At 45.3% G+C, this 20,866-nt stretch overlaps 1 long non-coding RNA gene across 1 annotated transcript; it reads right to left on the bottom strand.

The window, feature by feature from the left end:
* Positions 1-1,454: 1,454 nt before the first annotated feature.
* LOC116988704 lies at positions 1,455-7,184 on the bottom strand. Its single transcript, XR_004416041.1, has 3 exons — positions 7,127-7,184; positions 3,941-4,006; positions 1,455-1,801 (listed from the first exon to the last, which is right to left on the bottom strand). It is a non-coding gene; the product is annotated as an uncharacterized LOC116988704 (long non-coding RNA).
* Between the last annotated feature and the right edge of the window lie 13,682 nt (positions 7,185-20,866).

Genomic DNA, 20,866 nt, shown 5'->3' with positions numbered 1-20,866 from the left:
CTACATAAAGATTAAATATAAACAGCCACCACAGCGCCGTGTGAGAATCCCTAGGGCACACAGGATAAGCGGAGACCCACAGCCATCAGTTCAATGTCCGTGCCACACACGCGCTCCTTCACCGACCGCTGTACTCTCTCTGCAGACCCTGTCCGCCCAAAGTCAGAAAGCCATCCACACTCGCACCAGACTCCAGGATCACTGCACTCACGGCAACCCCCCCGACTCCCCACCAGGGCAGGCAGCTCGTCCATCGTGTTTTTCGGCGACACATATTCCCCACTGTGTTGGAAGGCAAATAACTTTTACCATATTCCTCCTTTTCTCAAACGGTCGGGGCAATCGAAACACCCGCAGTCGGGGCGATCGAAGCTCCCGCAGTCGGCGATCAAAGCTCCTGCAGCTGGAGCTCCCGACGTTGATCCCTAACAATGCTACCTCCAGCTCCACTGGCACTGAAAGTCTGCAAGGCAGCAACTCTACCGCTGCGCCAGCGTGCCACCCAACAGAGTGCCTCCTCACCCAACTTCACAAAATGTGTCAGAAACTTGTATTCTTTAATAGTTTACTCGATACATGTGACAATTAACTAAACTAAATCCCATCTGCATCTTCTCCTGTACAATTTCATCTTTGCTATTATATACTAACAGGAAGCACTCCTCGACAATTTGAGCAATTTTCTGGCACCATTCCTTTGGCTGGGGAAGACTGAAAACATTTAGTCAGAACCTCAGCTGTTCCCACCCTTGCTTCTTTTAACTGGCTGGGAAACATTTCTGCCGGACATGCAGATCTGTTCACCTTCGGAGATGCCAACTTCACTAAATTAATGCAGTAATCCAGACATGGCTGCAATTGCACTGCAAATTTAGCAAACCTCACAGCCTGTATTTGGAATCAAGCCCCAAAATTATTCAGTGGCAAAACAAACTCTCGCATGGTCAAGATCCGAAGAATCATTCCTGGATTTAAACAGAAAACAATGACTTCCTCCGAGTGTCTAAAATTTGTTTGCAGCCAACGTTGCTTATAAGGGACCTTTATTGTTCAATTAACATTGGAATGTCGTAAACCATGTAACTAATTTGAAAATAGCAAATATGTGATAATGTACTAATGTGGTGGATTAACTACTTGAAGGGTGTTACTTTTGGGGTAAAGACTGGAAAAGTCACCCTGGAAAACACATTTCTTTCTCTAAAATATGCCAAAATAAAATAGTTTACATCCACCTGAGACACCAAACACGATTTAATTCAACATTTTATTTGAAAGTTGGCACTTCAGGTGCAGCATTCTCTCAGTATTGTACTGGAAGCATCAGGCGAGACTTTCTGCTTAAATCATGTGGGCAGGAATTTTAAATAACATTTTGTAGTCTATTTTGAAGTACAACTTTCTTAACCAAGTGTTTCAATTTCCTTGAAAAGATCTGACATATGACGTGAAACGGTTTAACAATAGTCTTTGCTTTAGAAAATAAGAGGCATTGTTAATTGTTATTGTTAAAAAGAAAACTTGCAATACTTTGGACTGAATTTTCAGGCTTTAAAGTGAAATCCAACTGCAGAAATGCAAACACAAAGTACACAGATCACTGTAATAGCTCACTCAGTGAGGGTAACAAATATTCAACTGGAATTGATGTTACCTTAAGCTGTTGATCTCTCACGTGTAGCTGGGTCTCTTTGTCCTGAATGTCGTTTTGCAGCTGCACTACCAGTTGTTCATACTGAGCCAGCTGCTCAGTTAAATCTGCCACCAAATACTTACCTGTCGAACTCTGGCAGCACAGTGCCTGCAGAATAATTGGTCACTATTAATAACTGCATCATTGTGAATCAGACTTCAGAGAAAACAGTAGTGAAATATTCAGTGACTTTAGAAGTGCATTAATGAGGAATGCATGGAAGCCAATGCATTTTTTTAATTGCAAGGCCACTGCTGCAAAATTCAGTCACTCTGGAGACCCTACGTAATTGGCCTCGTGTATTTTAACATGCTCAAAGGCTTTCCCACAATGAATTCTCATATTGAGGGGGGAAAAATAGGATAGACAGACACAATGTGTTGGATTAACTCAGCAGGTCAGATGGTATCTCTGGAATAAAAGGTTGGTTGATGTTTCGGGTCAGGACCCATTTTCAAATTTGTCGTGGTCTTTTCTTGCTTCCCGATCCACCCCCTACAATCAGTCTAAAGAAGGGTCCCAACCTGGAACTTCACCCATCCTTTTTCACCCAAGCCACTCTGGCCCAACCAGCAATCCCTGTGCATTAACAATATCCTACACACAAGGGACACTTTACAATTATACCTAACCAATTAACCTACAAACCAGTGCGTATTTGGAGTGTGGGCGGACACCCGAGATGCCGGAGAAAATCTACGGAGGTCACGGGGAGAAGGTACAAACTCTGTACAGATAAGCACCTGTGTCAGGATTGAACCCGGTTCCCTGGCACTGTAAGGCAGCAACTCTACCGTTGCACCACCATTACTCTAGCAGTGTGACCATTTTTGATATAAACTAGCATCTGCATTTCTTTGTATCTGGGATGCAAGTCTGATTTGCTAGTAATACTGGGGAAAGGGGAAGTGTCCTGGAGAGCTGCAGACGCGAGGTGGGAGTGACCCTAGGAGCCGCGCGGGCCCAATCCATCCACCGAACAATCGCGCCGCCGACCGGAACGTTGGCTAGACTCGCCTCACAGGCCTCCCAGGGTATCGAGGTGAAGCCGGATGGCGAGGTCTGCCTGGGCTAAGGGAGCCTCAGCAACAACGGGAGCTTTGACGGTGGCGGGAGCCTCAGCGGCAACGGGAGCCTCAGCGGCAACGTGATCCTCAACGACAGTGGGGCCTCACGATCGACCCGCAATCAGCGTTCAATGATAGTGGGGGGGGTGGGGGGGGGGGGGGGGGGGGGGGGGGGAGGGGGGGGCGGAGACAATGAGGACCAGGCGTCTGAACAATGGGGATCCGGGGACTGCCATGTGGGATGGTGGTAGAACAATGTGGGTCCCGGTGTGGGGGAAATACTCTACTTTTATAATTCTTTACCCAGGGGATAAGCCTGCGTTTGTTTGTTTGTTCGTTCCGTTTAAGGCATTGTGCACACGGCAGCCAGCCAACATTCGCATTTCTTTTTCTTTTTCTTTTCACTTTTAATTTCAAGTTTTCGTGCACCTTGTGTGTTGTGATTGTTGGCAAACCAATTTCCCTCCGGAGATGAAGAAAGTTTTATTGTATCGTATCGTAAGTGAAAACCAAGGATCAAATCAGGCCTCTTGTGAGGGCCAATAGCTCTCTGATGACTGTGGGTGAGTAGTGGTACGTTGGAGCAGATGAGTTTAGAATTGGTGGTCAATGCAGCCCACAAGGTAAGGTGTTATGATGAGCAGCTGATTCCTAGTACCAAGAGCGTGGGTCCTGTTCAGCCCAATCCCCTTTATATTGGAACAACAGGATGCCCATCTTTTCCAGGGTTGCTTTTACATTAGTGGCCCCACCATTGCTCATCACTGCACAGGACAGGAAGAAAATCATGAATGTCATAAACGTCCCAGGTTTACTTAGAGGAGAATGTATTTTTTCAAGTAGTGAACCAGTCACATTACACAAATCAAAATTTCTCTGCCTCAATATGCACAACCCATCTAATAAAAATGAGTCATGCCAATAACAAATAATAAAACATGAGAAATTCAATTTTAAACGGCTAACATTTATCAGAGGCAAAATATAACAGACAAATTAAGTGAAGCAACGGAAAAGCATTTTCATGAAATATTTTTGCAATTGAAATCATAAGCAAGTGATTGTAGTCAACACATTATTTTATACAAGGAAAAACTAAATTCCAAAATATACCATGAATACAAATACAAATTTTGTAAATGCCATTAATGCAACAACAGGAAATTACAAATATACTTACCCCCGCCGATGCAAGAGGCTTTTCATTTCCACAAATGCACCTCCACATGCTCTTATTTTAATGTGGCTGCAAAATAACCAAAATAATAATTAAATAGAATTGGTACAGAGCAGAGATTAGTTTAACGGGGCATAGTGGGCTAAAGGGCCTGTTCCTCTGCTGTACTGTTCTATGGTCTATGCTCTTGAGTTTACGTTTAGTTTGTTGTCACGTGCACCGAGGTACAGTGTAAAGCTTTTGTTGCATGCTGACCAGTCAGTTGAAGGACAATACACGTTTGCAATCGACCCATTTACAACGCAAGGTAAACCCAGCAAAGTCTGATCAAGGATAGTCCAAGGGTCATCAAAGAGGTAGTTAATAGTTCAGTACTAATGATGCGAATGATGAGATTAGCAGATGGCAGAGGGGTCCAATTGAAGAAAGTGACACACAATGCAAAGCAGATCAGTGGCAGATAATAAAGAGACATTAAAGTGAGTGGAGAGGAGGAATTTCTTTAATCAGAGGGTGGTGAATCTGTCTAATTCATTGCCACTGAAGGATGGGGAGCGGGGCCGTAAATCGCCCGGCACGGCCTAAAATGGCCGTGGGACTTATCATCGCCCGCCTGGAGCTTCGACATCGGGAGAGACATGGAGAACAGGGGAGAGAAAATAATTTGCCTTCCATCACAGTGGGTCCACTGTGATGGATGTTTGTGTGAACTAAATTGTGTGTATGTCTAGGAATTGTCTTTGTTTGTATGGCTGTGGAAACAGAATTTCGTTTGAGCCTCACTGAGGCTCAAATGACAATAAATTGTATTGTATTGTATTGTATTGTATTGTATTGTATTGTATTGTATTGTATTGTATTGTATTGTATTGTATTGTATGTGGAGGCCAAGTCAGTGGATATTTTATGGCGGAGATTGAAAGATTCTTGGTTAGTGCGGGTGTCAGACGTTATGGGGGAGAAGGCAACAAGTATGAAGGCAGCTGGGCTCTAAAATTCAGGTAGTTCCAATGTGTTAAATGATCATACATCTAAATTCCTTACAACCAATAAGCAGAGCAGGATTAAGGGCTCAAAGATGCCCCAATAATGCTCAATATTGGGGAGTTGCTATAATGAACAAATTAGGATCCAATTGCAAACGTGCCTTACAGCACCTCCTATCAGCTGTTATTTAATTCTACAAGTATGGCCAAAGTTCTATATAGATTTCCTTTGTGATATTGGACTTATCTGTATTTCATCCCATTTCCATTTCCATGTGCAAGGACACAAACAAATTGCTTTTTCCATGAGCACTTTCCATTTTTCAGCATACCAATAATTTTGAATTATTGTCACTGCTAGGATACAGGAAAACAAACCAGCTGATTTGGACATGGCAAAGTTCCCCCAATAACCAGATAAAATATTCTGGTGAAGTTGGTTCCTGTTTAAGTATTAGACATCAAAAATCCCCGTTATTATCAAATAGTGCCACTGAACGTAAGACGACAGATTAGGCCTCTAGTTCATCCAGAATTGGCACATGGGACCAGTGTAGCACTTCCTTATCACTGGATTGGCAAGGTTATGTGACTATAAACTGACTCAAAAGCAAATCCTGCTCTATTCTCAAAGTAACTAAAACTCAAAACAAAGAAAACAATGGAATTTGCACTCATAAAATGAGCAGCACAATGGCGCAGCCGGTAGAGCTACTACCTCACAGCACCAGAGACCTAGGTTCGATACGGACATTGGGTACAGTGGAGTTTGAGTGACTGTGTGGGTTTCCTCCGGGTGTTCCAGTTTCCTCCCACATCCCAAACACATGCAGCTTTTTAGGTTCCGTAAATGCCCTCCATAAAATTGCCACTAATGTGTAGGGAGTGTTTGAAAAGGGGGAAAAACATAGTGTAGCGACACCCGGTGGTACACTGGGTAATAGAACCCGCGTGATTGACGGGAGGGAGGAGTCACTGAGGTGTTCTATTGGCAGTTTTTTTGCTGTAACTATCAGTAACTGTCAGTCTAGCGCCCACACTTGTGCAAGCCACATTGAAAATTTGGTTCCACTTTCGTTGGCTCGTTGTTTCGTTAAAATAAAACAATTCAAGCCAACTTACCATCTCTGTCTCGCCTGTTTTGGGACATAAGACAATAAAACATGCTTGACAATAAAACATTCTTGAACCAGTAAGAATGTCGAGACCAGCTGACGCCTGAGCAAGGCGATCCTTTGCGTGCTGTTCTGCATCTGCGTGCAGACTGTAAGAGGTCTGCTGACATCCATTACAATCATTCCACTCTAAAATCTTTATTTACCCTTCACCTGTACACTGTGGATGGTTTGATTGCAATCATGTATAGGCCTTCCTTTACCTGCAGCATGCAATTTCAAGCTTTTCATATGACAATGAACAACTAAACTAAAATCGGTGATCGATGGTCACCATAGAATCACTGGTCCGAAGCGTCTGATTCATGTTGTGTCTCTAAACTATATTAAAATCGTTTCAAACCAAGAGCTTGTGAAATTCCTTAATTTCTTTGCTTATGCGATGGAAATCACTTGGAAAACATATGTAATTTTGTGCACACAAGTCTCCACTATAAAATGTCCTGAAACATTTGGCTTCCACACTCATACAGATATACAGGAGTGAACATCTTATGTAAATCAGCACTACACAAGGTAAGTGGAAAAGAAAATTACAATACCTGTATCAATCCAAATGTCACAATAAATTAAAACAATTTGATGATCTTTCCCCAAGAGGACAATTTCCAGATTGAATTTAGCCTTCTGATGACACAAAGAAGGCTATTTTCTACTGCGAGGGGAATTGATTACAAAAGGCACGCAGTTTCTGCGGATAGTCGCAACACTTTCCCTGAAAGATCTTTTACAGGAAAGGTCTCAGAATATAAAGATATTAAGAATACCATGTTGTTCAGGTTAAGTTTGTTCAACTGATTGCTGAAATGCGATAAGCCGTGCTCTCTTCTCACTGTTACCACAGTAGACGCAGAAGTGTAAATGTCCCACACTCCCAGTTCAAAAAAAGCTACTGTCCCTTCAGGTTCTTTAACTGACCTAATGCTACACAGCAACGGAACATTACAGACCATCTCTTGGCAACAATGCATTGTTTAATTTTCTGAATTCCATTTTATAGACAATAGACAATGTCATATGACAATTACCTGAATGGTGCAGGAGCAGGTCATTTGGCCCTTTGAGCCTGCACCACCATTCACTGTGATCATAGTTGATCATCCACAATCAGTATCCCGTTCCTGCCTTCTCCCCACAGGATAGAATATAGATTATTGGAGGTGTTTCAGTTTGTTCCTGCATCCAAATAATTTATCACATCAAATTCCTTTAGTCCACTGGATGTAGATCACCAAACTTCAGAGATTTCCAGTTTCTATCGCCATAATCTCCAAGCACTGTCATTAATCCTAACATCGATTTCTTTCAATTCCTACCTTCCACACATATAGAAACCTAATAGCCCTGTCCCACGGTGCGAGTTCATTCCAAGAGCTCTCCCGAGTTAAAAAAAAATCAAACTCATGGTAAGCACGGAGAATGAACGTAGCGGGTACGTCGCAGCTCAGGGACGTGTCTTAACGCTAATGGCAGGTACTCTGGAAGACTCGCTAACGGCAGGAAAGCACGGGAAGACTCGTGAAGATTTTTCAACATGATGAAAAATGTCCACGAGAGCCCGGAGTACCGACGAGTGGCCAGTATCGTAAGGGGAGGGGGAGGGGGAGGGGGAGGGGGAGGGGGAGAGGGAGGGGGAGAGGGAGAGGGAGAGGGAGAGGGAGGGGGAGAGGGAGAGGGAGAGGGAGAGGGAGAGGGAGAGGGAGAGGGAGAGGGAGAGGGAGAGGGAGAGGGAGAGGGAGAGGGAGAGGGAGAGGGAGAGGGAGAGGGAGAGGGAGAGGGAGAGGGAGAGGGAGAGGGAGAGGGAGAGGGAGAGGGAGAGGGAGAGGGAGAGGGAGAGGGAGAGGGAGAGGGAGAGGGAGAGGGAGAGGGAGAGGGAGAGGGAGAGGGAGAGGGAGAGGGAGAGGGAGAGGGAGAGGGAGAGGGAGAGGGAGAGGGAGAGGGAGAGAGAAAAAAAACAACAACAACAACAAATTGGTTGGCAGACAGGAAACAAAGAGTAGGGATTAACAGGTCCCTGTCAGAATGACAGGCAGTGACAAGTGCCTGGGACCGCAGCTATTTACAATATACATCAATGATTTAGGTGAAGGGATTCAAAGTAACATTAGCAAATGTGCAGATGACACAATGCTGGGTGGAAGTGTGAACTGTAAGGATACTATGAGAATGCAGGGTGGGTGAGTGGGCATATGCATGGCAGATGCATTTTAATGTGGTTAAATGAGAGGTTATCTACTTTGGTAGCAAAACAGGAAAGCAGATTATTATCTAAATAATGTCAAGTTGTGAAAAGGGGAAGTACAACGACATCTGAGGGTCCTTGTTCGTCAATGAAAGTAAGCATGCAGGTACAGCAGGCAGTGAAGCAAGCAAAAGAAAGAGGTCCTTCTGCAATTGTACAGAGCCCTAGTGTAACCACACCTGGAATACTGTGTACAGTTTAGGTCCCCTAATTTGAGGAAGGACATTCTTGCTATTGAGGGAGTGTAGCATAGATTTACATGGTTAATTCCCGGGATGGAGGGACTGTCATATGCTAAGAGAATGGAGCGGCTGGGCTTGTACACTCTGTAGTTTAGAAGGATGAGTGGGTAACTTATTGAAACATATAAGATTATTAAAGGTTTGGACACGCTAGAGGCAGGAAACATGTTCCCGATGTTGGGGAGTCCAGAACCAGAGCCCACAGTTTAAGAATAAGGGGCGAGCCATTTAGAATGCGGACGAGGAAACACTTCTTCACACACAGAGTTGTGAGTCTGTGGAATTCTCTGCCTCATAGGACGATGGAGACGGTTCTCTGGATACTTTCAAGAGAGAGCTAGATATGGCTCTTAAAGATAGCAGAGTCAGGTGATATGGGGAGAAGGCAGGAATGGGGTACTGATTGGGGATGATCAGCCTTGATCACATTGAATGGCAGTGCTGGCTCGAAGTGCCGAAGGATCTACTCCTGCACCTATTGTCTGTTGTCTCAGCGGGATTGTCTCAGCGGGATAGGTGTTCAGCAAAACAATCGCCAAGCCTGTGCTTGGTCTCGCTGATATATATAAGTCTACACCGAGAATAACAGATACAGTAGATGAGGTGGGAGGAAGTGCAAGTGAACTTCTGCCTCACCTGAAAGGGATGTCGGGGTTCCTTGATGGAGTCGATGTAGGCGGTGTAGGCTCTGCCCCCCATTCCAACCTCTCTTTACCAGTTTTTGCCTCCCTTATTCCATCAGTCCAAAGAAGAGTCCCAAACCGAAACATCCCCTGCCCATTCCCTCCACAGAAGCTGCCTGACCTGCTCAGTTCATTCCAGCACTTTTTTGTTTTGCTCAAGATTCCAGCATCTGCAGTTCTTCGTGTCTCCAGTTAGAAAAAAACGATTTCCCCAGTTTCACTCCACCATTCTCACCACCAGGAGCAGCACCTGGCACAGCGGTAGAGTTGCTGCCTTACAGCGGCAGAGACCCAGGTTCCATCGTGACTATAGGATTTCTGACCCGCGTGGGTTTTCTCCGAGATCTCCGTTTTTTTTCCCGCACTCCAAAGTTGTACCGGTTTGTAGGTTAATTGGCTTGGTATAAATGTATAATTGTCCCCAGTTTGTGTAGAATAGTGCAAATGTGTGGGAATCGGTGGTCGGTGCGGACTCAGTGGGCTGAAGGGCCTGTTTCCGCGCTGTATCTCTAAACTAAACCAGTCTAGACTAAATGAAACTAAATTCCATCAGTCTGAAGAAGGTCCCGACCCGAAATGACCCATGTGCATTCCCTCCACAGATGCTGCCTGACCTATCAGGTTCCTCCAGCACTTAGTGTTTGTAAAATGATTTGCTTGTCACACGAAGTATTTTACTAGATAACTTTATTATAAGCACTACACACACTATGCACTAGCTGTCCGTGGTCATCACTGGAGCTAGAGAGAGAGAGCTGGAGGTGGGGAAGCTACAATTATACAAGAGACAATGGGGAGTGGTTAGTAGTGGTGAGGTCACTATGTTAAAGTAGCATGCACTGATCTACATCCTTCCTCTTGGAAACAAAAGCATTGCACTTGCACAGAGCGACCACGGCTCATACGCTAGAATTAGAAACCGCGCAGGGAACAGTTAAAACATATCATTATACAGGCTACTCAAACTCCCCGTAACGGACAGGCGGCTTGACCAACCGTCCAGAGCGGGTGCGCAACCCGCCTTCCCCCTCAACCGCAGGAGCCGCAGGGACGGGGGCAGGGACAGAGACCGGAGATCCGGGTGAAGAGCGCCCAGGGGAAGGAAGAGAACGGGGAGGCGAAACAGGTGCACTCGCAGGCGAGGCAGGAGAAGGAGGCTGTCATGAGCAGGGCACAGAGAGCTGAGAGGGCAGTTTCCGGGGCATGCGAGGAGTGACAGGGGCAGGAGGAGTTTCGGGCAGAGGGGAAGGGACAGGCGGTGAAAACGGGTCTGCGGGAGGCGGAGCAGGCTCGTTGACAAGCAGCAGGTGCTGGCGGGACCGACGGTACATGGTGCCCTCGTAGTCAACCAGGTATGACCGGGGAGAGCCAGCATTGCCAACGACAACGGCCAGCCAGTAGTGACCGGAGGGGGACTGCATCCGGACAAACTGGCCCGGGAACAGACGGGGAAGGGGACGGGACAACGTCAAAGGAGCGCTTCTGGATGGCCTGCTTCTCGATGATGCGCTCTATGACAGCGGCAGGGCTCCAGACCGTGGGCTTGAGGGATTGCTGAGAGACCGGGAGAGGGGGGCGAGTGGTGCGGGACATGAGGAGCTGGGCAGGCGAACCGAGTGCGGGGTCCTGGGAAATGTTGCGGAGGTTGAGGAGGGCAAGGTAGAAGTCAGAATGAGAAAGGCGACAATGTTCCAGCAGCTCCTTGGCGCTGCGGACAGCGCGCTCCGCAAGGCCATTGCTTTGCGGGTACTCGGGGCTGCTGGTGATGTGGCGAATGTTCCAACGGGCGGCGAAGGCACGGAACTCTGCGCTTGAAAACTGGCTGCCGTTGTCGGATTGGAGAGTCACCGGGGACCCAAAGGTTGAAAAGTGGCGGCGAAGCTTCCCGATGACGGCAGCAGACGTGAGGGAAGGCAGCTGGTCCACCTCGAACCAGCTGGAGTAGGAGTCCACCAGGACCAGGAAGTGTTTGCCACGCCATTCGAATATGTCAGTGGCGACAGCCATCCACGGCAACTGCTGAGAGGTTGGCGCTGTTGATGAGGCAGGAGACTGGTGCAGGCAGCACAGGCGGAGACCCTGTCCCGGATGTCCTGAGCCATGCCCGGCCAGTAAAACTGGCTTTGGGCCTGGGACAAAGTGGCCTCAACCCCGGGGTGGCCGTTGTGGGCAGTTTGAAAGTAATGATCCCGCAGCGCGGCCGGCACCACGACCTTGTGACCCTTTACCACCTGGTTGTGCAGCACCAATTCATCCCGAACCAGGAAGTAGGGCACGGTACCAGCCGGCAGGGAAGAGCGTCGGTCAGGCCAGCCACGGCGGATGACGCCCGCAAGCTGTTGCAGGGCAGGATCAGCGGCAGTGTGTTTGACCAGGGACTGCATCTGCTGGGAAGGAACAATGTTAACGTTCAGTACCATCAGGTCAGACGATTCGTATGGATGGCGGGCAACGGAAGGGAGCGGCGCACGGGACAATGTGTCGGCCACGAACATATCCTTGCCCTTGCGGTACACAATCTGGAACGTGAAACGCTGGAGCTGCAGCATCATCCGCTGCAAACGGGAAGAGGCAACATGGATAGGCTTGTTCAAGATAGAGACCAGCGGGTGGTGGTCAGTTTCAATGGTGAAGGTGTTGCCCAGAATGTAGTCCTTGAATTTGGAGCAGGCGAACACCACGGCAAGGAGCTCCTTCTCGATCTGAGTGTAGCGCTGCTCAGCAGGGATCATGGTGCGAGAAGCAAAGGAAACAGGCAGCTGCTGGTCGTCATGGAGCTGCAGGCAAGCGGCACCGAGGCCGAACTGAGATGCATCGCAAGTGAGGACAATTGGCCTGTTTAGATCGAAAAACTTGAGAGTCGGGGTGCGTGCGAGCTTGGACTTTAGGGCCACGAATGCCGACTGGTGATGCGGGAGCCAGACCCAGGCATTGTCCTTCTTGATCAGCTGCCTCAGGGGAGCACTCAGTTCGCTGAGGTCGGGTATGAACTTCCCCAGGTAGTTGACCATGCCCAGAAAGCGCTGCAGGCCGGGAACGTCGGTGGGAGCGGGCATTTCGGTGACCGCTGCCGTCTTCTGGGGGTCTGGCTTTAGACCCCCGGCCGTGAAAACATGGCCTACGTAAGTGACTTCCGAAACGCGGAACCGACATTTCTTCGGGTTGAGTTTGAGATTGATCTCACGAGCCCTGTCCAGGACTTGGCGGATGTGCAGGTCGTGCTCAGCGACGTCCCTCCCGTACACCAGGATGTCATCCACGATGATAGCGCACGGCAACCCGGCAAACAGCTGTTCCATGGTGCGCTGGAAAACCTCGCTTGCTGAGTTGATCCCAAAAGGCATGCGGAGAAAACGGAACCTGCCGAAGGGTGTGATAAAGGTGGTCAGGAAGGAGGAACGTTCATCCAGAGGGATCTGCCAGAAGGAGCTCTTGGCATCTAGGACCGAGAAGACTGTGGCCGGACCGACCTGTGCAGCGACGTCTTCCACTGTCCGCATGGGGTAGTGCGGGCGCTTGATGGCAAGTTTCAGGTCTTTCGGGTTGATGCAGATCCTGATCTCGCTCTTGTCCTTCTTGGCAGCGACGACCACGGTGGAGACCCACCGGGTGGGAGCACTCACCTCCTTGAGGATGCCCATGGCCACCATGTCCCGCAGTGTGGACTCCACGCGGCCCTTCATGGCAAAAGAAACGCGGTGGGCCGGTCTAATCACCAGGTTGACCCCCGGGTCAACAACGATTTTGTAAGCACAGGGCAATTTGCCCAGAACGTCTTCAAAACGGCCGGGGTACTCGCTCAGGGGGTCCATGGGGGCCTGCACCAGGTGGATGTCGCGGTGGAAAGAGACCAAGCCAAAGTCCTGGCATGCACGGGCGCCCAGTAGGGTGACGTTTTCAGAATCCAGCAGGAGAAAAGTGAGGGGCCGAGAGGTCACAAGAACTGTACAGATAAGCGTGGCCTTCCCCACAGGGACCAGAACACCTCCCCCATAGGCATGAAGGCGGGAGTCATCGGGAGTAACCCTCTCCCCAGATCTTATCTGCTTGAAGAGGCTAACAGACATAACATTGGCAAACGCACCAGTATCGACCTTCGCAGTGAAGGAGTGGCCATTCACAGTAACATGTACAGAGGGATCCGTTATCAATGCAGGTGCACCCAAAAGCAAAAACACAGTTGAATCACCATGGGAGGAGCTCGTATCAGAGTCAGGGAGTTCATCCGGCTGGTACTGGGAACCAGGCGCGCTATCAGAGTCCACAAGGTTGTTTAGACTCCTTCTTGGAGCAGGGATCGGTTTCCCACGGGATCGACATGCCGCAGAAAAGTGGTTCAGCTTCCCGCAGGAATTACAAGTTTTACCCTGCGCTGGGAAACGTTGAATTGGTGGGAAGAGAAATTGCAATTTGGGCAGCGACGAGGGGTGACCTTAGCGGGCGCAGCGGCGGTGCCCTGGCGTGGCGGGCCATTGTTCAGCCGGCGGCCAGCAGCACCGGTGAAGTTGATGTCCTGGGACACCGGTTGAGATACGGAGCCAACAGCAGAGGCCATGCGAGCGGCATGCATAGCTTCCCTTAGCGTTAGATCAGGCTTCATCAGGAGCTCGTCATGCAGCTTAGAGTTCAGGAGACCGTTGACCAGGACATCCCTGATCATTTCGTCCGGGGTTATCGTTTCAAGGCGGCACCGCCGAGCCATATGACGCAAAGAGGCAATGAAAGCGTCAATATGCTCACCGGGAATCTGACGCCTTTGGAAGAACTTAAAGCGCTCGATAATGTTATTGGTAGGGATATCGCAGAGGGCAGTGAATTTAGCCATGAGACATACCGGGTCGTGACGGTCTTCACCAGGGGCGAACTCGAACGAGGCATAGTGTTCCATGGCCTCCGGGCCAGCCAGGTTGAGGAGCAGGTGAGCCTGTACAGCAGAAGTGGCATCAGGATGAGCGATGGCAATATAGTGTTCATAGTCGCGCTGGAAGACAGTCCAGCGGTGGACGATATCCGTGTCAAAAACGAGCGTGTCGGGACGACGACACGAGTTGGACATAATAAAAACAGGGGGATGGGGACACAACTGGGAGAAAGTAAATAATAAAAATAAAGCCGATGAACAGGAGACGCGAGTCTACCGCTGTGACACCATGTAAAATGATTTGCTTGTCACACAAAGTATTTTACTAGATAACTTTATTATAAGCACTACACACACTATGCACTAGCTGTCCGTGGTCATCACTGGAGCTAGAGAGAGAGCTGGAGGTGGAGAAGCTACAATTATACAAGAGACAATGGGGAGTGGTTAGCAGTGGTGAGGTCACTATGTTAAAGGAGCATGCACTGATCTACAGTGTTGAGCCCAGGAATATGTTGACATTCACATAATTTTCAAAGGTCCTTCAATATTTGCAGGAGTTCCCAAACAGGAATAGAATTCTAGAGGTTGGAAGTTGATGCAGTCTCCAGTAGGGGGCAGATGATCACCACATTTGACGGAACCAATGTCCCAAATACTTTAATTCCATATAAAGTCCACAAAGCTCTTCACAGAGTACTATATTGTTGCAGGATGATATAATAGAGAGCTGTTCTTAAGGTTTGGTGATTAGAGTTCAAATCTACCACAGCAACTCAACAATGTAAGTTAAAGGAATTAAACATATCTCGCACAAACAGGGACTGTTTCTTCCCCGAAGTTATCAGGCAACTGAATCATTCTATCAGTTCAATTTAGTCTATTGTCATGTGTACCGAGGTACAGTAAAACGCTTTTTGTTGCATCAGAACCAAGCAGCAGAAAGACAATACAAAGACAATATCAACAACTAGATAGCTGTCCTGAGCTACCATCCACCTCATTAGAGACTCATCTTCCTGCTACCTTCAGGTAGAAGGTACAGGAGACTGAAGACTGCAACAACCAGGTTCAGGAACAGCTACTTCCCCACAGCCATCAGGCTATTAAACCTGGCTCAGCCAAACTCTGAACATTAATAACCCATTATTTGTTATTTGCACTTTATCAGTTTGTTTATTCATGTGTTTTGTAGTAAATGCCTATTATGTTCTGTGTGCTGAAGCAAAGCAAGAATTTCATTGTCCTATCAGGGACACATGACAATAAACTTGAACTTGAAGTTGAACGCCGACCAGCGATCCCCGCACACTAACACTCTACTACACACACTAGGGACTATTAACAATTATACCAAGCCAATTAACATACATACATGTATGTCTTTGGAATACCTTTATTCAGACCGATGAAAAGTAAAGTCAATGAAATCAACAAGTCCTGCACGGGTGCAGAAGACTGCTCTGATGCAGCCATCAACTGAGTGGAGAACGAGTTGGGCTTTGGTTTTGGGGTACATTTGGAACAAGGGCTGTTCAACGTAAGCAACAAAATGACAGGCATAGCTCCGTGCTGGTGACTACTGCTTTGACGTGGAGAAAATGAGTGAAGTCGAAAGAGAAGTTGTAACGGCGAGGCCAAGCTCCGTCAGGCGGAGGAGGGAATTGGTCAAGGAGAACTGAATGGTCACTGTTCAAGGAAGAACCAGAGGGCCTTGAGGAGTAGGGATTGAGATGCAAAGGTACTTGCCATCCATGGAAAAGATGAGGTGATGGGGGCCCAGGAATTAAACCTATGTCCTCTGGTCCACAATTCACCTACTCTGGGCAAGAGACTCTGTGCGTCTATCTGATCCATCCCTCACCCAAGTTCACCCCACACTTTGTTTGTTGTTCCATATTACAGCATCTACAGTCTCTTGTGTCCCCAATCTGGAAGGATATAATCCCGTCAATGCTTTTGGAGGTTAAATCCCAGAGTGAGTTCACCATCCACAGAGCGTCTTAAACAAAGTACCTCTGTTGATTCATGTGGACAGATCTAATCCCAACCATCTGTGTGGTCCCAGATGTCTCTGTCTCTGTCCCTCTTGCCTCCAAGGCATGTCTGTTATCAATTCAGATAAAGAGCTCATGATGTCAAACTGGTACTAATTAGTACAACCAGGAATCGTTGGTCAACTTCGACCGTGGAGATGCACTAAAGATAAACCGTGTTATTGTCCCAAGTAAAGATCTTTCCATCAGAACCTGCCCAGAATAATTTAGTTAGAGCTGAACCAGGGAAAGCAGATGCAGAGCAGGAGCATTGAAACAGACCACCCTCGGACTATCTTTGATTGGACTTTACTGACGTTACCTTGCACTAAACGTTATTCCCTCATCATGTATCCATACACTGTAAATGGCGAGATTGTAATCATGTATTGTCTTTCCGCTGAATGGTTAGCAGTGAACAAAAGCTTTTCACTCCACCTCAGTACATGGGACAATAAACTAAACTGAACAGTTTTAATTCCAGACTAATTAAAATAAAATCCTATGTATCCACGATGGGTTTTGAACCCTTGCCTCCAGCTCGATAAACCAATAAACTCGCGGTAAAGTGAAGCCGCGGTCTCAATTAATAAGCGGCCGATTCGCGAACGCGGAGCCGCGGATTATCACCGCGGGCGGGGGGCGGGGGAAGGCTGTACATAGTGCCGTCTGTAGCGGTCGTTTACAGACCCCGATAACGGGAGAAAAACGGAGGGATATCGATCGCTATTTACCGCGAGTACCTAGGCCCCAAGATCGGAGCACTTTTCCCCGGTAAATTTTCGCAGGCAGCTCCGAGATTAGCTGTGAAAGACTTATTACTCTACAACAGGCTGGCATTAGTGACAATGTTTAATTGACTATGTTATAGTTTAGGCCCTCAATTTCATGAATGAGTAAGTGAGTGATGAATGAATGAATGAATGAATGAATGAATGAATGAATGAATGAATGAATGAATGAATGAATGAATTTATTCACATTATAAAATGGTGCAATTAAATTAATTAAAGTCCATACAGATAGCTTTTCATAAATTCAGACTTTAGTCTTACCTTTCAGTTAGTTGATTCATGGGGGCCTTCTTTGTGTTCCAGCACATCAGCAGGGACTTTGAAGGCTTTCTTGCACTTTAATCCACTTCGCAGCACTTTCTTCAGCCTTTTTATGCTTTTCCCACTAAATACAATTAACCTGCTGCAAGTTTCCACGACATTTATTCCACAGAACAACAACAAATCGGAATCTCCAGTAAAACAGGCATCTGTGAAGCCCCCTCAGCCATTTTGTGTGCTAGCCTGAAACAAAGCGCGTGATTGGCCAACTGGCAGACAACTCAACGTGCTTTGATTGGACTAAAAAATACCCGACATTTTTCCGGTTTTTCTCTAATTTAATAAAAATGTGCAAGACTTCTTCATATCGAGTTTCAGGAGTGATTTATATAAATATTTTTAGACAATATGTGAAAATTTCATGTAGTTTGGTGACTTGGGTCACGAAACTGCAGAATAAAGCTCCTCGGCCCACGGCCTAAATTGCAGAGCCTGCGGAACTGACATCGCGGAGCTGGCCAACTTCGAAGCGGGAAGAGCTGTGGTGGCGCGCGGCTGCGACCCGACTTTTGGAGTTCGGAGGCACCGGCCGCAGACCCGGTGGACGGGAACATCGGGAGCTCGCAGGTCCCTGGTGGGAGACCGCTTTTCCGAGCTCCGCAACGGCGACTTCTCCCGCTGGAATCGCGGGTTTAAGGACATGGAGCCGGGGCCTAACATCGCCCGACGGGGCTTAAACGGCCTCAGGACTTACCATCGCCCGCCGGGGGCTTTAACATCGGAGCCCCAGTTCGCCTCGACACTGCAGTTGGACTGCTGCACCACGGGAGAAGGAACAAAGGGAAGAGATAAAGACTTTGCCTTCCATCACAGTGAGGAGATGTTGGAGACTCACTGTGATGGATGTTTATGTAAAACTGTGTTAAGTGTGAGTCTTGGATTGTGTTGTGATGTTAAAAAAAAAACGTAGAAATTATATTTCGTTCAAACCTAGGTTTGAATGACAATAAATTGCATTCTATTCTAAAGGAGGTCTAAGCAATAAAGAAGGTCTAAGCTAATGGCAAAATATTTTTGGTAGTAAACGAAAACGTTTATTTTTTAAACAAAAGGACCCAAAGTTTTGAACAAGAGACAAATGAGTGCGTAATATTGGCATTTTGAGAAAGACATTTATCACAGATGGGAGAAATATTTGGATTAAATTTATTCAACCTAGTTTTGGAATAATATAATCTATGTAATATTTTAAATTGTATTAAGTTATGTCTAGCATTGATCGAACATTTATGTATATGTATCAAATATTTTTCCCATGTTTCTTTTGAGATTTTTATCATTATTTCTTTTTCCCAGTCTTCTCTAATTGCCTCTGTTGATGGTAATTCTATATTTAAAGTACTGTTATACAAGTATGATATTAATTTTGTTGACTCCGCATTGATATTCATTACTTCTTCCAGTGGGTCTAAAATTATACTTTGGAATCTTGGTATATATTTCTTCATAAAGTCACATACCTGTAGGTATTTAAAATATTGATTGTTATTCAATTTAAATTTTGATTTTAGTTGTTGAAATGATAATAAATTTCCCAATACATACAAATCACCTACCTTTTTAATTCCCACTTTTTCCCATTGTTTATTTGTTTTATCCATACCAGATGGTTTAAATACTGGGTTATTCACTATTGGTGTTAACGCTGATAAATTTCTTAATTTTAAAGTTAATTTTATTTGTTTCCAGATTCGTATTGTATTGTGTATAATTGGATTCTTCTTATATAACACATTCTTCAGCTTTATTGGGGGAAAAATGATCGCTCCTAGATCGTAGGGGGCGCAATCCTCTTTCTCCATTCTTATCCATTCCAACTGTTGAGCAGAACTGTCCAACCAATAAATTATATTTTTAATATGTACTGCCCAATAATAGTATAGAAAAGTAGGAAATGCAAACCCCCCCACCTCTTTGGGTTTGCACAAGTGATTTCTTTTAATTCTATGTGCTTTATAATCCCAAATAAAATTAAAAATATTCGAGTCTAATTTAAAAAAAAAGTGTTTTGGTATATATATCGGTATAGATTGGAATAAATATATTATTTGTGGTAGCGCTATCATTTTTATAGCGTTTATTCTGCCGATTAGTGACAGTGGGAGCGTTCTCCAAAATTTAATCAGTGAATCAAATGTATTTAATAATGGTATAAAATTAGCATTAAATAATGATTTATATCTTCTAGTAACTTGAATACCCAAATACTTAAATTTTTCCGTTGCGATTTTAAATGGAAATTTTAATAGGTGATTCGCTTTCTGGGGTTTTAATGACATAATTTCACTTTTATTCCAATTTATTCTATAACCGGAGAAAGAGCCAAATTCCTCTATTAGATTTAATAAATTCGGGATGCTCGTTTGGGAGTTTGTAATATATAAAAGTATATCATCTGCATATAGTGATATTTTATTAATAGTATCCTTAGTATTATATCCCTGAATATCTGGATGCCTTCTTATCCTTTCAGCAAGCGGCTCTATCATAACTGCAAATAGCAGGGGAGATAAAACACAGCCCTGCCTATTGCCCCTCGATAATTGAAATTTTGAAGATAATATATTATTAGTTAGTATTCTTGCCATTGGTTTATCATATAGTAATTTAACCCATCTGATAAAATTCTCTCCAATATTAAATTTTTGGAGTACTTTGTATAAATACTGCCATCTACCTGATCAAATGCTTTCTCTGCATCCAGGGATATAACTGACAAGTCTTCCTTTTCCGTTTTGTATGAATACATTATATTAAAAAGGCGTCTCAAATTATTAGATGATTGTCTTTTAGGTATAAACGCCGTTTGGTTCGGATTTATCAATTTGTTAATGTATTTACTCAATCTTCTTGCTAAAGTTCTTGCTAAAATTTTCTGATCTGTATTTAGGAGTGATATGGCTCTATATGAGCCCGGTTCTTCTAAGTCCTTATCTTTTTTAGGTATTAACGTAATTGTGGATTCGGCTAACGTTTCTGGTAATTTATTTTCGGTAAAGGCATATTTGTATAACTTAAATAACCGTGGTACCATTAACTCCTGGAAACCTTTATAAAATTCATTATTAAAACCATCTGGTCCTGGCGTTTTCCCATTTTTCAGCTCTTTTATTGTTTCATTTATTTCTTCCCTTGTGATCTGTGCTCCTAATTCCTCTTGTTCCAAAATATCCAATTTTGACAGATTACAATTATCTAAAAAATCTACAATTATATTGTCTTCTATTTTAGTTTTAGACGTATACAAGTTTTGATAAAATTGGGCAAACCTTTTATTAATATCCTGGGGTAACGTTAGTAGTTCCCCATTCTCTGATTTGATTTTAGTAATCGTCTTTTCCTTCTCCTGTTTCTTCAATTGTCTAGCCAAAAGTTTATGTGGTTTATCACCAAATTCAAACTGTGCCTGTTTTGTGATCTGAAATAATCTTATTACTCTTGCCGATAATATTCGATTTAGTTTAAATTTCAATAATGTGATCTTATTATGTTTATCTATAGTTGGGTCTTTTGCGTTATCTAATTTTAATATTTTAATTTCCTTTTCTAAGGTCTCTTGTTCTATGGAGTTCTTTTTATTTTGGTAACT

Source organism: Amblyraja radiata, chromosome 28 (assembly GCF_010909765.2).
Source record: "Amblyraja radiata isolate CabotCenter1 chromosome 28, sAmbRad1.1.pri, whole genome shotgun sequence".
Taxonomy (NCBI): Eukaryota; Metazoa; Chordata; class Chondrichthyes; order Rajiformes; family Rajidae; genus Amblyraja; species Amblyraja radiata.
Note: the sequence above shows the minus strand (reverse complement) of the source record. Positions and strands in the feature narration are given on the sequence as shown.